Source organism: Panthera tigris, chromosome B2, assembly GCF_018350195.1.
Source record: "Panthera tigris isolate Pti1 chromosome B2, P.tigris_Pti1_mat1.1, whole genome shotgun sequence".
In the NCBI taxonomy this organism is placed as follows: domain Eukaryota; kingdom Metazoa; phylum Chordata; class Mammalia; order Carnivora; family Felidae; genus Panthera; species Panthera tigris.
Window position 1 is genome coordinate 100601432 of NC_056664.1, and position 12191 is coordinate 100613622.

Here is a 12191-nt window from a genome sequence, read left to right on the forward strand (position 1 = left end):
TGTGTGTGTGTGTGTGTGTGTGTGTGTGTTTGCCATTAGTTTGATCTAAGCTTTTTGAGTGTCTTCATGTAGTGTTGGAGGATGGATGGGTTAGAAAGAGATATATGTTTCATTCATAAACAAAGTTTGTGCCAAGTAGCTCTCCTGAATCGTCTTTCTCAGAAAGCTCCATAGGATGGCCATTGGTCTCTGGACAGATGATTCTCTGAACTGAGAATGTGGATACTTTGGTTTTCATCTGTGTGCTCTGGCATAGAATTCCAGGAAAACAGGACAGGTTCACCTAGTATTTCAAAACAAACCAAGTTATATACAAAGTGGAATATTTTTCAGCCATTAATCTATATTTCCAAGTAATTATTTAATTTGTTAACTTAATTATTTAACAGCTATGTATTGAGCACTTCCTGTTGCCAAGGTCCTGGCTGGTCATTGAAGACAAAATTGAACAATGCATGATGGCCACCTTAAAGAGCTTGCAGTTTAATGGATAAATAACAGGCGCTAATTATGGAACATCTATTCAAGTCCACACGGTTTGTCAACTTGGTTTATAGTTATGCTGCAGTGGGTATTATTATCACCAATATGCCGGTAAGGAAATGGTATAGCTCATATAGTTTAGATAACTAGACCAAGACAGCTCAGACATTAGAAGCCACAACTAAGCTCTGGTCCCGGGTCTACCATTAAATCTTATTTCCTCAGGGGCCTCTGCTTTCCTCAGAGCCAAATTCCTCACCCCCTACATCTCTCTATCTCTCTTTTGCCAGTCGTTCACCTGCACTGACCAATGGCAAGGGCACGTTGCTCCACAGCCCATGTTGCTGCAACAACAACAGCCAGGGTCAAACACTCAACTCAAGGCACTCAGGGCAGCATTCCCATGAGAATATGGAGTGGAAGCTAGGGGTTCAGAGGATTCTCTTGCTTTTCAGAAAGCTCCAGAAACTTAGTGATAATCAGGGTTCACAACTTAGTTTTACTTACTTTAGGGAAAGGTTTAGGAAAGCTTGTAGAATGGAGGTGATTAATGGTTTGAGTATCTCAGCGAAAAATGAACAGTAGCTTAATTGCTTTGCTCCTGTGGACAGGAAATAGCCAAGTCATAGCTAAGACTCTTGGATGTGAAAAAACAAAGGTTAAATTTTCTAGATTTAAAAATTTTATCAACTTTAAAAAATGTATTTGATTTTTATAAACTCACATCCTAAAATGGCTTTCCAATTCTTATTTGCAGTTTAACTCAATTTCAGGTCAAGAACAGGTGACACAAAGTTAAAAAAAAAAAAAAGGTTTATACTCAACACAATTAGGCTTCCAACTCTTCAGATACAAGGAAAGTGGTTAAAATATTTTAAATATGTGATTCAGCTGAATTAGCATTGCTGAGCACAATGGCTCTTTTCTGGTCATGCTGAGGCCCGTAGAAAGGCAACTCCCTACTCAAACATACACTGAGATACACACACACACACACACACACACACACTCAACTTTTCTGTTAGAGATGATGTCATACAACTCAACAAAGTGTTCTGCTAAGAATATAGACTTTCTACACATGACAGAGATTTTTTTTTAATGTTTAAGTTGAGCCTCATACACAGGCAAAGTTTGATGACTTTTTTTCCAAAATGAACTCATTCATGTAAACTAACATCCAGATAGGAAACAATCAAGAACTTGATATAAATGAAATCAGTATTTGCTCTTTTGTATCTGGCTTCCCTCACTTGGAATTGTATTTGAGATTTTTCTATATGGTCGTATGTGGTTGTGTTTTTTTCTGAATATTATTAATAAAGACTATAACTAAATAGTGTTCCATTATATGAATAGACCATGATTTATTTTTCATTCCATTCTTGATGGGCACTTGGGTAATCCCCAATTTTTGATTGTTAGGAAAAGTGCTGCTATGGATGTTCTTTTTGTGTTTTTTTTTTTTTTTTGGTGAATATATATATATATATGTCTCTTTTGTGTATATAGGATCTTAAAATAGGCATATTTTATACATTTGATACTACCAGATAATTTTCCAAGATGTTTGTATCAATTTATACTCCTGCCATCAGTGTAAGAGAGTTTCGGTTGCTCTACATCCTTGCCAACATTAGATATTTTCTTTGAGGGTACATAGTGATATTATACTTGCTTTTAATTTGTTTAATCATGATGGTTTTTTTTTATTTTTATTTTTTTTCAATATATGAAGTTTATTGTCAAATTGGTTTCCATACAACACCCAGTGCTCATTCCAAAAGGTGCCCTCCTCAATACCCATCACCCACCCTCCCCTCCCTCCCACCCCCTCAGTTTGTTCTCAGTTTTTAAGAGTCTCTTATGCTTTGGCTCTCTTCCACTCTGACCTCTTTTTTTTTTTTTTTTCCTTCCCCTCCCCCATGGGTTTCCGTTAAGTTTCTCAGGATCCACGTAAGAGTGAAACCATATGGTATCTGCCTTTCTCTGTATGGCTTATTATGCTAAGTGAAATAATCATGATGTTTAATCAAGCTGCACGCTTTAAGTGTTTAAGTCATTTCCTCCATTTTTGATTTGAGTTGTCTTTTTTCTTATTGATTTATACTTCTTTATATATTTGATATATTGGGTAAATGTATTACAAATATCTTCCATTCTATGGGCTGCTTTTTTACTTTCTTACTAGTTAGTGTCTTTTGATGAACAAAAGCCTCCGTTTTGCTATAGTCTAATTTATAATCTTTTCTTTGTTATTAACGCTATTTGGAAATTTTTACCTAATCCAAGGTCACGAAGACCTTCCCCTATGTTTTCTTCTAAGTTTTATTGTTTTAACTTTTACAGTTAGATCTGCAATCTACCTCAAACTGATTTTTTTTTATGGCTTGAGAAACATACATCTTATTTTCCATATGGATATCCAATGAGCCAAACCTAGTAGCACAATTCAGAAAAAGATTTAATGCTGTTTAATTTGAATAATGGTGGTATGGTTACGTGGAATGGATTGTATCTCCAATCATTCTGTAAGTTTAAGTAGCTAATGTTAATATTCATACCATGAATATTTCTTTCTAATATGCTTTCATATTATCAAATCCTATGAAAGAAACTGAACCTTGGGTGATAATGGCATTAGAATTTTCTCGAATCTGTTGCTAATATATTGAGTATATTAGAGATATTATATTTAAAACCTTAAACATGTAAGCATAAATTAATATATGTTCATTATTTGCTATAACATTTTATAGGAAAATGCAGAAAAACATGTAAAGAAATTTGAAGAAAATAATTTATATCTATTATATTAGAAAAAAAAGAAAATTCAGGTTGGTCAGATTGAGTACTTTTTTGTTTTCATACCAAAAAGGGGGAAGGGAATAGTGACAGCCATAAGTGTTAAATGGAAAACATGTGCATGAACTCATGTTTTTGAAAAATTCTTATTCAGTAGCAAAAATAACCTTTGCTATTTCTGCTAATGCTCTATCTACTTCCCTATTAACAGCAGCCCTGAGAAGTTTCAAAATAATTTTTTATTTTAAGTAAAAGCAAAATAAGAGTGAAAATGAATGTTTGGGTTTGAATATTGAGTACATTTTGATTTAGGACTTTCTGTTTTGAGCACATAAAGATAATTTTGTATCGATCAGCGTAACTGAGCCACTGAAATATTTTTAATTCTAACACTAAAGTAGAACTTAATCTCTGTTTCTCTAAGATAAAGAACTGGGCTTTTGATAATTAAACCATTACTTCTTGGAAGAGTAAATATGTCAAGGAGAAGTAACCCCATGCCAGCTCTAAGGACCTTAGCTTGTGGAATATCGAGGGGAGGCAGGTGTGGCTGGTTGCACAGGAGGGAGTCTTGATCACAAGGACCAAAGCTGTCCTTAACCTACGACCAGGGCTGTCTGTGAAATTTGTGTGGCCCTGTGCAAAATAAAAAAGTGGGGTCCGTTGTTCAAAAAGCAGGGAGAAAGTGTCATTAAACGTACTAAAATAGAAAGCTTCTCTCTATATTCCATAGTCTCTCCCAAATTGTCTTGGGGTTTTCAGTTTGCTATTTAATGTTTTTGAAAGTAAAAAAAAAAAAAAGTACAATGTTAAATTATTAGTGTGAATTTTATTCATCTTTAGAGTCTAAACATAAATGTAACAGCACTCAGCTTGTATGCAGAATCACTGAAATTATATAATTTGTATTTTGTTCATGTACACGTATTTCGTTCCTACTGGAAGACCTGAGAAGCTGCATAAAACTGATTTGACTGTTTTTACTTCACTTCTTGATATATGCAAAATATAGTTTACTCTCTCTTTCCCCTTTCCTTTAATGTCATCATTTTTAGTGTAAGTGGTTAGTTACTAGAGGGAGTAATGCAAATACTAAGAATACGATTAGTCTCGGATGTTTCTCAGACCACCATTGCCTTTTGCCTGATAGAATGCACACTGTGGCGTTTTGGGACTGTCTGTGCCTCCACTTATTCAGACATAGATATAACATGTATCTCCTGTACTTTTTGAGTCTCGCTGGACTCTCACCATTGTGGGTCCACCGGAATTTTTCACTCATGGGGCAGTGAGAATGCTGTATGTGAAAAGGGCCGCAAGAAACGGTAGATGTGCAGACGACGCGGTCTTCTCTGCTCACGCTCCATCGTCCTGTCAGATTCACTTACAAAACAGAAGTTCGAAGGCAGTATTTTTAAGAATTTAAAGTTGGTGACAGCAGAGCATGAAACCAAATGCAGGACCCTTCTCAGTATGGTATTCTGAGCGCCAGCACTGGTTAAACACTCATGAAACCAGCCTACGACAGACAATTTGTTCAGATGATACCCTGAGATTTATATTGTTTCCCCTTAGAGTAGCAGGCCTTCCAGGGCATGGGCTCCGTCGAAGGAAGCCTGGGAGGAAATATTAATACCACATTTCGCGTTAGCTTCTTTTTTCCAATGGCGAGAATTCCTAGACCATAGGATGATCTGCCCTCCGCCGGGGATGAGCAAGAAAAGGGAACGAAGGGCCGATGCCGCTTTCTTTCTTGTCCACTTTATCCCAGAATCAGGCCTCCTATTTTTAAAAGTCTTGATGTTTTGTGCTCAATGTGATTAAGCAATGTTGGTGGAAAGGCGGGTTAGAATGGTTTCTCTCATCCTCAATCTCAGTGGTTTTCACAGTTTGCACCACATTAACATTACCTGAGGAATTTTAGACGATTCCAACACCCAGGCCACAGTCCAGACCAATTACCTCAGAATGACTGGATGTGGGTGGGATGCTTTATATCTGCCCAAGTGATTCCAAAGTGCAGCTGAGGTTAAGAACCACTGCTCCAGGGGCGCCTGGGTGGCTCAGCTGGTTGAGCCTCCGACTTCTGTTCAAGTCATGATCTCCCGGTTGGTGGGTTCAAACCCCGGATTGGGCTCACCCCCTGTCAGTGTGAGCCCGCTTGGGATCCTCTGCTCCCCTTTCTCTGCCCCTCCCCTGCTCATGCTCTCTTTCTCTCAAAAATAAAATAAAACTTAAACGAACAAAAAAGAACCACAGCTCCAGCTTTTTGCTACTCAAAGTGTAGCCCCTGGACCTGTGGTATCAGCATCATCTGAAAGCTTGTTGGGCCCACGGAAACTTAGGTCCCAGACTTGCTTAGTCAAGTCAGAATGTGCATCTTAACAATAAAAGTTCGAGAAGATGGCTGCAGTTGGGCAGGATATTTGTTAACAGCTGGAGGTTGGCTCCTTAGATTCTCCCAGAGACAACTGGTTCTCAGTCCTGGCTGATATTGGAATCACCCATTTCATTCTAGCAATAAGTACACAGATGCATGAAAGTTATTTTTATGTTTAATAATTGTTCATTGGAATTTATAGTGCAATTAGACTCTTTTCATCCATTGTGCTCTAATGATAATTTCATTTCATTTTATTTTAATGCTTCGAATCTTATAATTATATTAAATTTTAAAATATTGTAATCTAGACACAAAATTTTATTGCAGAAAAATATGTGTGATTAAGAAAAATATTAAAGCATAAAATATATTGCAGTAGTAAAAAATTATGTGAGAAAGTAGATTATAAATACGAGTTCAAGGAAAAAAGGAATATAAAATTTCCAGCTGTTTAAGATGAACATATTCTTGTATTATTTTTAAATGGATGATAATAGATGTAAATCCCATGGTTTTTACAGTCCGTTGGATTAATTTAGAAGAGTGATATAATAATTTTATTTTTTAAAATATCAAAATATCAATACTTGCAATACGCCAAGTATTACATTATTTTCAACCATTTAAATTTATAATGAAAAATATTAGAAGATGTCTTTTTATTTTAAAATGTCAATATTTACAATATGCCAAGCATTATATTAACTGCAACAACTTACATTTATAATGGAAGCTATTAAATGCCAATATGTGAGGGCTCCATAGTTTTCCAAAATTCTGAGAATGTAAAATAATTTGAAGACCATGGAATACATTACAGAACCTGAGAATCTCATGGGCATCTTTTGAGCCCTTGGTCAGTCTCTTGGTCTCTCTAGGGTCCACTTATCAACATGAATTCTTTTTCTAGCATCCTCAGTGTTGCTGTGAAGGACATGAGAGGCAATTCTGTTCAGTCTGTGGTGCCTTGACAGCCCCTTCCCATTGGTCAGGCTCCATAAAGCTGGACATTGCTGGGGTTGAATAGTCACATTTACTCGTTATTGTTTCCCCCCTTTGGTAATACAACTTAATATTCTAGTGGATCTCTTGTTAACTTAATTTTGGGGCATTGCATAATTAATAAGGCTAGAAATTATGTCCAGTCAAGCACTTTGAGTCTGGATTCTGAATTTAGAATCTCCGTTTCTTAAAATTGAACTTGTGGGCTCTGCCATTCATAGAACATGGGAGGGAGATCAGGGGCTCTAGTGGGGATGTGGGGTGCCCCTGGAATGTTGCCACTCAGTTGAATGCAACTCGCAAAATTTAATGTTTAGCCTTGTCAAAGTAATATCGTCACATAGTTTTTAAATTGAAGAATTACCAAAAAGCTCACATTAAACTTTTCCTTCCCCATCTCTCCCCAGCTTCAGTCTCACTTCTAGAGCGACTTTCAACTCTTAGCTGTTTCTCCTGGAATTTACGTTTGTATCTTTAAAAATATTAGTTATGTTGCTCACTCTTAAATTTAGACTTTATTTATAACATGATGTTTTGGTAGTTGAACCATTAATTCTTTTTTTGTGTGCAAACACTTTCTTTTTTCTTTTTTTTTTTTTCTTTTTTTTAAATTTACATCCAAGTTAGTTAGCATATAGTGCAACAATGATTTCAGGGGTAGATTCCTTGATGCCCCTTACTCATTTAGCCCATCCCCCCTCCCACAGCCCCTCCCGTAACTCTCTGTTCTCCATGTTTAAGAGTCTGTTATGTTTTTGTCCCCCTCCCTGTTTTTATATTATTTTTGCTTCCCTTCCCTTGTGTTCATCTGTTCTGTGTCTTAAAGTCCTCATATGAGTGAAGTCTTATGAGATTTGTCTTTCTCTGAACCATTAATTCTTTAACAAGGGATTCTCTTTCTGTCTCTACCCAACCAATAGGGTCAAAACTCAAACTTGGGTTAACTTAACATTCACTGTTACATTTTTCTCAATATATAAACATGTTTACTGATGAGCCCAGTAGTTAACTATATTTCTTATACACATTTTAATAATAATTTTCTATTTTCTAAACTCTGTATGTACTCAACATGAATTCTTTAGCAAATCCTAGAACATTTTACTTTATTGGTTTAGTAATATGGTCAAAACACTTGAAAATCTATGCATTCCTTTATTCATTCATTCATTCATTTGTTCCTGGTACACTCCCTCAGCTCTGATCTGAACAAAATGGTTTCTGCACCTGGCATGCAGTTTCTCATTTTCAAACTGTTTTTTTTACCAGGTCTCTGTGTTGGGTGTTGGTTGGGTGTCCTAATTCTATGACCTTCTTCTTTCTCAGTGGACTTCCTTGTTTTCTTAGGACACATGTACTGGTAACTTTCCTAAAATGAATGGGAGGTATATTTTTTGAGTTCTCTGATATCTGAAATGTTTTTATCCTACCCTGGCTCATGATTGGTAATTCGATCTTATATAGAATTCTAGGTTGAAAATAATTTTCACTTGGAATCTGAAAGGTATTCTTTCACTCTCTTTTAGTATCCACTGTTGCTCTTAAAAGGTCTGATGCTATTTAGATCCCCATTCTTTTGCATGTGGCCTTCTTTTTTGCCTCTCCATGCTTTTAGGATCTTCTCACTTGTTGTGGTATCCTGAAATATCATGACGATGTGTCTTGGTGTTTTCTAAATTACGTGTGGTTGTCACTCACGTGAACATTTTTCCATGTGGGAACTTATGTCCATCAGTTTTGGGAAATTTTCTGATATTATCATCATCATCATCATCATCATCATCACTTTTGATAATTTCCTTGCTTCCATTCTTTCCATTCTCTCTTTTTGGAATTCCTATTAGTCATGTACTGGATCACATGTACTTAACTGCTGATTTTATGATCTTTTACTTATTTATTTATTTATTTTGAGAAAGAGAGTTTGGGGGGGGGGGCGGAGAGAGAGGGAGAGAGAGAGAGAATCCCAAGTAGGCTCCCCACTGTCAGCACAGAGCCTGACGTGAGGCTCGATTTCACGAACCGAATCATGAACTAAACCATGAGATCGTGACCTGCGCTGAAACCAAGAGCTGGACACTTCACCATCTGAGCCACCCAGGTGCCCCTGATTCTATTACCTTTAAATTAATTTTTTTATTCAACTTTCTGGAAGATTTCTTGATATTATTAAATCTTCTATTGTGTTCTTTATTATGATTATCATATTTCATTTTGAAGAGCTTCTTTTATTCTCAGATGGATATAACTGACTTTGTTGGCATGGAAAAAAAAATTTATTGTGTTGTAGTACATGGTTAAGAGGTTGACCTGTGGCCAGACCATTTACACTCAAATCTCAGCTCTGCCATTTACTGGTTGTGTAAACTTGGACTAATTACTAAATTCTCTCATCTGTAAAGTGGGATAAACCTTCATCAAAGGATGGTTGTATTTATTCACTGATTCAATACACTTAAAGTGCTTAGAACAAAGCTTGACCCATAGCAAGAGCTTACATAAGCATTGGCCATGCTCATTATCTGTTTGAGGTTTTCAATTACATGGTTAAAGTTTTTCCCTGGTTTTTGTTGTCTTTACTTTCTCTGAGTTCTCTTTGTTAATTTGACGTTCATCTTACATACTTGAAGATTTTCTCAAATGTCCCATGATCCTTGGCTCTTTGTTCATAATTAAGAGTGACTCACTAAAAAGGTGGTTGCAAGTTGTGTATGTGTGCATTAGGCTACTTGACCCATGGAGCTCACGGTAAGCTTCCCAGATATTAAAACTGCTTTTTTGTTGGAAGGTGCCAAAATTTACTATGTGGCTGCCTTTTTTTGCTGGTGTTTAGTTTATCCAGAGAAAAATTCTGGTCACAACAGAAGGTCTTTGAACCCAACAGTTCCATGTGTATGCTCTCATTAATCCCCTTTTCAATCTTACGCTTTGCCATACTCATGCATCCTTAAGTCTAGACCCTCATTGCTTAGGCTTCCGATAAATCTTGCAATTTATTTTGGGAAATTACTGAAGGGGTAGTTACTTGTAGTGTTTGATTAGGAAAGAGAGCTGGCAAGTCCAACTACTCCCTGTTTAGACTATCAGAAAATCCACTTGTGTTCAGTTTCACACCTAACGCTTACCTGGTATCTCACCCAACTGCGAGCTTTTGTGGGTGCTCTGGGGTGTGTTGACTAATTTCCTATTGGTATGCTCTCTCTCCATAAGGGCACAGATTATCAGTTAGTTCTCAGTTACTTACTGAGAATAGTTACTGCCACCCCATCCACTTTCCATCCTCAAAAATTTTATTAAAACCTTTTTTCTGCCATTGCTCTGCCTCCCATCCCTATTGCCTTTGGTGTTGTATCATTTTATCCCCTTTAGCTAACCCCCCTTTAGTGGGGTTCAAGGAAAAAAGGAGCCTAGGGTTAATTTTCCATGTTTAACTAGAACACAAATGCATTTAAAAAAAAATTTTTTTTTAAGTTTATTTATTTTTGAGACAGAGAGAGACAGAGCATGAACGGGGGAGGGTCAGAGAGAGAGGGAGACACAGAATCGGAAGCAGGCTCCAGGCTCTGAGCCATCAGCCCAGAGCCCGACGTGGGGCTCGAACTCACGGACTGCGAGATCGTGACCTGAGCCGAAGTCGGACGCTTAACCAACTGAGCCACCCAGGCGCCCCACAAATGCATTTTTTAATGAGAAGCTTTATCATCTTTTTCTTGTAGTAGATACATTGGAAGTGTCAAGGAATCAGGTTTTGCTAATAACTCTGGATCCTCTGGAATATGCCCATTCCAATTGTGGGAATGAGGCCCTCTGGGTTAAAAATGACCATAATCAAATTCAAAATCACCTCCTGGAATACATGGAAGAACTGAACAACCAAACCTCAGAGAAGCAGCTAGTTCTCTCTCCCAAGCATCTGTGACCAGGGATTTGAATACTCCCAGCAGCATAACCTCTCACATCTCGGACATTCTGCATGTCCCCATTATCATTTTTGTTTGCTCCACAGAGAGTTGAATATGAGCCATGAGCTCATGAGTTTTTGATATTATATTTTTCACTGAAGACTGATCTACTTTTTCAGTATCAGTGCAAAAAAATTCCCCAGAAGGACTTCAGTTGGCCCAGCTTGAATGAAATATCCACATCTGAGCCAATCGACTGGAGCCTTGCTTGGATGAGATCAGGTAAGAATGTCATCTCCCAAGGAAGCCATTTGGATGGAGTAGTTGTGGGGACAGTGACACACCCTTGGAAAAGTAAGCGATGGTGTGGCAAGATAGTACCTTAGGTACTCACCACAAACTAACGTTGAGTTTTGGAGCAAAATTTTCTCTTAGTTCAAAACGTATGTCATACTATGTTCTTTATACATATCAACTTAAAGTGTAACTATTAGAGGCAAAAGGAACACATTTTTCTATTGTCATTTTCAAACCTTTTTTCACCCTGCAATAACCAGCTTATGACAAGATTGATAGCTCACTTTAAGAACAAAACTCTGACAGCCCTTTATTGACTTTCACTTTCAATAAGAAAACTCTCTTGCAGTATTGACGACCTGAATAGGAGCAGAGTCAAAAATGTTGGAATGAAAGTTACCTTTAGCATAATAGACCTCAATATATATTTTGGATATTGTGGTAGTGAAATGTCCAATCTGGAATTAGAATCACTTTGAAATATGATAGCTAGCTATCAAATAAGTCAGTAAAATGCTTTTTGACAGTCTGGTTTAATAAAATTACATAAATCAAACAGGGATATTGGCATCATTTTGGCTTAGCACATACAGTGTCCTAGAGCTGTTACTGATGTCTTTCAAATGAAATCTTCCATCAGTTTTTCTGCTACTCAGTGACTTTTACACTCTGGTTGTTTAAAAATATAAGAATCATACATTACATGTGAGAGGTTGTTTTAATTAAAATATCTATACTTTCCCACTCTCTCTCTCCCCTTCTCCCCCACTCATGCTCTCTCTCTAAAAATATTTTTAAAATAAAATAAAAAATAAAAACAGTGTAGAATAGTCAGAACTGTCCACTACTGGTATAATTTCCTCTACTTCAAAATTTCAGAAATTCCCTAGAATAGAGACTCCAGAATTGGACCCATAAATGTATGGCTAACTAATCTTTGACAAAGCAGGAAAGAATATCCAGTGGAAAAAAGACAGTCTCTTTAACAAATGGTGCTGGGAGAACTGGACAGCAACATGCAGAAGAATGAAAGTAGACTACTTTCTTACACAATTCACAAAAATAAACTCAAAATGGGTGAAGGGCCTGAAGGTGAGACAGGAAACCATCAAAACCCTAGAGGAGAAAGCAGAGAAAAACCTCTCTGACCTCAGCCACAGCAATTTCTTACTCGACACATCTCCAAAAGGCAAGGGAATTAAAAGCAAAAGTGAACTATTGGGACGTCATCAAGATAAAAAGCTTCTGCACTGCAAAGGAAACAACCAACAAAACTAAAAGGCAACGTACGGAATGGGAAAAGATTTGCAAATGACATA